We start from the raw sequence: 6,000 nt of genomic DNA on the forward strand, positions 1-6,000 counted from the left end.
AAAAGTGACTATTACCTGCAGGGCAAACATTAGCTAACCAGAAGGCAATAACAATGTAAACAAAAAACACCTGCTTAAAAGATCTAATACAAATGTCCCTGAGGAATGTAAGGTGGGAGTACAGTAATTACCTAACGTTACATTATTATTTTCCATAACAATTTAGCCCCCTCCACAATATTAACCCGACGTTAAAACAGAACTAGCTATTTATTGATTAGCAATTGCCGAATCATGTAACATTAGCTTAATGCTAAAAAGCCAGGTTACTATCACATTCTGTAACAGACAAATAATTTCATGTAGGCTAACGTTACCTACCTGCTACCTCTGTCTTTTCTCGTTTCTCCTCCTCTTCTTTTCTCTTTTTTCTTCCCTGGGCACCTGACAGTTTTGGCCGTTTTGACATCTTGTGTTGATTTTTTGATGTGGTGACGTCCAAAAAGAGTCATGATACGGGAAGGGAGGGGGCGCACCGTGCGGGGGGGGGGGGGGGGGGGGGGGGGGGGGTGATGTTGTAACAAATAATATTTCTATTAAATAGGCTTTACTTTGCATTTTAATTAACGTGGGATTATTTTTTGTATTTAGAAATAATAGTACCAACTTTTTTTCTCTCTTTTTTTTTTTTCTCTCCAACATTGTGGCACTGGCGTGGCGCCCCCTGATGGACGGCGCCCTTAGCATTTGCTTATACGGCCTATGCCACGGGCCGGCCCTGCACAAATGTCCATTTCTGCACAGGGTTCATTTAAAGTTCATCCTGCATTCTCTTTAAAAGTCCAACATTTTTCCCTGTCAGATTTGGACAAGCATGTGTTGTCACACCTGCCAGCTTGTCCCATTTCAGTCCTAACATGTCCAAACATGTCATTACCTGTGGTTGTCCCTTTTAATTGACTGCATGGCTGCCAGCTCCTCCGTGATTTGAAAGTCAGCAGTTATCCCACGTAAGAAGACGAGCAGCTGGGCGGTGTCACGTACATCGCAGCTCTCATCCGAAGCCAGCGAAAAACAGTCAAAGTCGGCCGTTCTGTTCTTCAGCGGAAGCTCCAAGTTTCAGGTGTTGTGCCGGATAATGCACCCCCGGCGTAGAATGCACCCCCTGACGGGAGTGTTATATCAACTAAAGCCCACACTTAAAGGGGAACATTATCACCAGACCTATGTAAGCGTCAATATATACCTTGATGTTGCAGAAAAAAGACCATATATTTTTTTAACCGATTACCGAACTCTAAATGTGTGAACTTTGGCGAATTAAACGCCTTTCTATTATTCGCTCTCGGAGCGATGACGTCACATCGGGAAGCAATCCGCCATTTTCTCAAACACAGAGTCACATCAGCTCTGTTATTTTCCGTTTTTTCGACTGTTTTCCGTACCTTGGAGACATCATGCCTCATCGGTGTGTTGTCGGAGGGTGTAACAACACCAACAGGGACGGATTCAAGTTGCACCAGTGGCCCAAAGTGGCAAGAAATTGGACGTTTGTTCCGCACACTTTACCGACGAAAGCTATGCTACGACAGAGATGGCAAGAATGTGTGGATATCCTGCGACACTCAAAGCAGATGCATTTCCAACCATAAAGTCAAAGAAATCTGCCGCCAGACCCCCATTGAATCTGCCGGAGTGTGTGAGCAATTCAGGGACAAAGGACCTCGGTAGCACGGCAAGCAATGACGGCAGTTTGTTCCCGCAGACGAGCGAGCTAAACCCCCTGGATGTCTTGGCTCACACCGTCCCTTATGCCACCGAAGGTGATCAAGAGAAGAATATCGACCCTAGCTTCCCTGGCCTGCTGACATCAACTCCAAAACTGGACAGATCAGCTTTCAGGAAAAGAGCGCGGATGAGGGTATGTCTACAGAATATATTAATTGATGAAGATTGGACTGTCTGCACTCTCAAAGTGCATGTTGTTGCCAAATGTATTTCATATGCTGTAAACCTAGTTCATAGTTGTTAGTTTCCTTTAATGCCAAACAAACACATACCAATCGTTGGTTAGAAGGCGATCGCCGAATTCGTCCTCGCTTTCTCCCGTGTCGCTGGCTGTCGTGTCGTTTTCGTGGGTTTCGCTTGCATACGGTTCAAACCGATATGGCTCAATAGCTTCAGTTTCTTCTTCAATTTGGTTTTCGCTACCTGCCTCCACACTACAACCATCCGTTTCAATACATGCGTAATCTGTTGAATCGCTTAAGCCGCTGAAATCCGAGTCTGAATCCGAGCTAATGTCGCTATAGCTTGCTGTTCTATGCGCCATGTTTGTTTGTGTTGGCTTCACTATGTGACGTCACAGGAAAATGGACGGGTGTATATAACGATGGTTAAAATCAGGCACTTTGAAGCTTTTTTTTAGGGATATTGCGTGATGGGTAAAATTTTGAAAAAAACATCGAAAAATAAAATAAGCCACTGGGAACTGATTTTTAATGGTTTTAACCCTTCTGAAATTGTGATAATGCTCCCCTTTAAAGTTTCCACGTGCAAGATTGAGTCTATTTAAAAAAGTTATTTAATAAGAAGCCAAAAGTGCTAAAACAATAATGATCGTGTTGGAGGAGTTGTGAATGAATGAAATATGAAATCCGTGCTGCAGTCTGCAGGTGTACCTAATGTTGTGGCCCAGCAGCGACTGCAGCACGGATTTCATATTTCATTCATTCACAACTCCTCCAACACAAACATTATTGTTTTTGCACTTTTGGCTTCCTATTAAATAACTTTTTTGAAATAGATTCAATCTTGCACATGGAAACTTTAAGTGTGGGCTTTAGTTGATATAACACTCCCGTCAGGGGGTGCATTATCCGGCACAACACCTCAACAGAGTCCAATAAGCACTCCTTAATAAACTCTCTGTCAGAAAACGCCTTACTTTTCCTGGAGATTTTGTGAGAAATGACGAAACTTGTCCCGACGGCTGCATCTCTGGGGGTGTGAAATATGGCAAAAAGTCCTTGTTGGGTTTGCAGTTTTACCATCAACGCATCAGCCTCCCTTGCACACGCTTCATCAGACAGATTCCGCTATTTTTCCTGGTGCTTCGTCATGTAGATGTAGTGGCGATTGAAAGGATATTGTTTCAACACAGCAAGGTGTGTAGCACACATTAAGCACACGGCTTTACCTTTACTTTCTGGAAAGAAATACTTGTCAGTCCATGTCTTGTTGGAAACACGCCATTCCTCATCAACTTTTCTCTTTTTAGTGTCTCATCACTTGTTGCTGTGCACTTTCACTCACAGGTTACACACGGACATACGCACATAAATAACACTTTTCAAAATAAAAGCAGCACAGTTGTATTGCGCGCACGACAGAGATGTTTTTTAAATGTATTTTGTAATTAATGATTGGCCTCACGCGGGCTGGACAGGGACAGGGACACACAAAGGGCCGGATGTGGCCCGCGGGCCGCAGAATGTCCAGGTCTGGACTACACTGACTGTTGTTTGTCATTATTCAGCACAGTGGTATCCACTAGAGGGCGCCATGGTGCTGACCTATAGACTTGTGGCCATAAGGGCTTCTCAGACTTCAACACTTGACTCTTCAAGTACCAACACTAAAATACAGTAGCATAGTTGGCCTAGGTATACATTAAAACAAGGCAGAGATTTTAGTTAACAAGTATATTTAATATTTTTGGTCACAGTTGGAACAGTAACATTGTGTTTGAATGAATAAAAAGTTAACTTTAATCAAGTGACTATTTGTACACCTAATAGTGATACATCACTAGATGGAGTCCATGTATCACTTGTGATACACTTACCACAGTTTGAGAATCCCTGCCCTAGACTTTTTAAAGTATTTTCCTTTATTGTAACTATAAAACATTTTCCTGGATGTATATATGCGTATATATATATATATATATATATATATATATATATATATATATATATATACACACATACATATATATATATATAAATACACATATATATACATATACATATACATATATATATATATAAATACACATATATACATATATGCACACATATGTATATATTTACACGTGTATGTATATATATATATATACACACGTATATATATACAGTATACACATATGTATATATATAGAAACATGTATGTGTATAATTACATACATATATATATATACATAAACATATATATACATATATATATATATATATATATATACATATATACACATACATATATACATATATACACAGACATATATATATATATATATATATATATATACATATATATACACACATGTTTTATACATACATATACATGTATACAGTATATATACATATATACACATACATATATACACAGACACATATATATATATATATATATATATATATATATATATATATATATATATATATGCATATATATATATAAACCCCGTTTCCATATGAGTTGGGAAATTGTGTTAGATGTAAATATAAACGGAATACAATGATTTGAAAGTCCTTTTCAAGCCATATTCAGTTGAATATGCTACAAAGACAACATATTTGATGTTCAAACTGATAATCTGTGACAAAGAAGTTGGGAAAGGTGGCAATAAATACTGATAAAGTTGAGGAATGCTCATCAAACACTTATTTGGAACATCCCACAGGTGTGCAGGCTAATGGGGAACAGGTGGGTGCCATGATTGGGTATAAAAACAGCTTCCCAAAAAATGCTCAGTCTTTCACAAGAAAGGATGGGGCGAGGTACACCCCTTTGTCCACAACTGCGTGAGCAAATAGTCAAACAGTTTAAGAACAATGTTTCTCAAAGTGCAATTGCAAGAAATGTAGGGATTTCAACATCTACGCTCCATAATATCATCAAAAGGTTCAGAGAATGTGGAGAAATCACTCCACGTAACAACATTGAATGACCGTGACCTTCCATCCCTCAGACGGCACTGTATCAAAAACCCACATCAATCTTTCTTCGCCCTTTGGATCTGCTCCCATATTACTGCAGAATGTTCCACACAGACTGGGAAGCCTGGCACGCCTGCCTTCTGGCAGCTGGTGTCGATGTACCCATTGCTTGTGAGGTAGCTAGTCAACCTCTTGGCCAGGATGGAGAAGAACATCTTTCCTTCGACATTTAGGAGGGCGATGCTCCTGAACTGGCTGATTGTACTGGAGTTCTGCTCCTTTGGGATGAAAACTGTAACTGCTCTTTGCCACTCTGAAGGGATGTTGTTTTTTCCAGGCCACTCTCAGCAGGTTCCAGAGATGTCTCAGGACCCCTGGGCAGTACTACTAATACAGCTTGTATGGTATCCCATTGGGGCAGCTCTTGCTTTCCGGACGACCTCTGCCACCTCGCTGAGTTTGGGGAGGGCAGCATTAAAGAGGAAGGCTGGGGGAGCTGGGCGAGGAACATAACCAGGGGATCCCAGCGGAGTTGACTTTGCTGGGTCACTGTACTGTTCCTTGATGTGATTTTTCAGCTCAGATTTGATAATATCCAGCTTTCCGCTTCTCTTGTCCTCTAGCAGCTGTCTCGCATGCTTTTTGAAGAAGTTGCTCCTCTCTTTCTCCTTCCGCCTTCTGCGTTTGCGAATGCGCTCAGCCCTCCGTAGGCCGGCAAGATCTTTCCTCACCTCATTCCACAGTGGCTTCAGGCCCTCCTTCTCCTCCTTGCTTGGAGTTGACGCCACCTCTTCACCAACTGCTCGATATATATATATATATATATATATATATATATATATATATATATATATATATATATATATATATATATATATATATGTATGTGTGGGGAAAAAAATCACAAGACTATTTCATCTCTACAGGCCTGTTTCATGAGGGGGGGTTCCCTCAATCATCAGGAGATTTTAATGGGAGCATTCACATACCATGGTTTATATAGGGCACAGAGTGGGTGGGTAAATTTGGCAAATGCCAAATGCCAAATTTTCAAAGAGAACGGCCTACGGATCACGATTGAAGCCAACAAGCAAACCATCAACTTCCTTGACGTCACTTT

Source organism: Nerophis lumbriciformis, linkage group LG32, assembly GCF_033978685.3.
Source record: "Nerophis lumbriciformis linkage group LG32, RoL_Nlum_v2.1, whole genome shotgun sequence".
Classification (NCBI taxonomy): Eukaryota; Metazoa; Chordata; class Actinopteri; order Syngnathiformes; family Syngnathidae; genus Nerophis; species Nerophis lumbriciformis.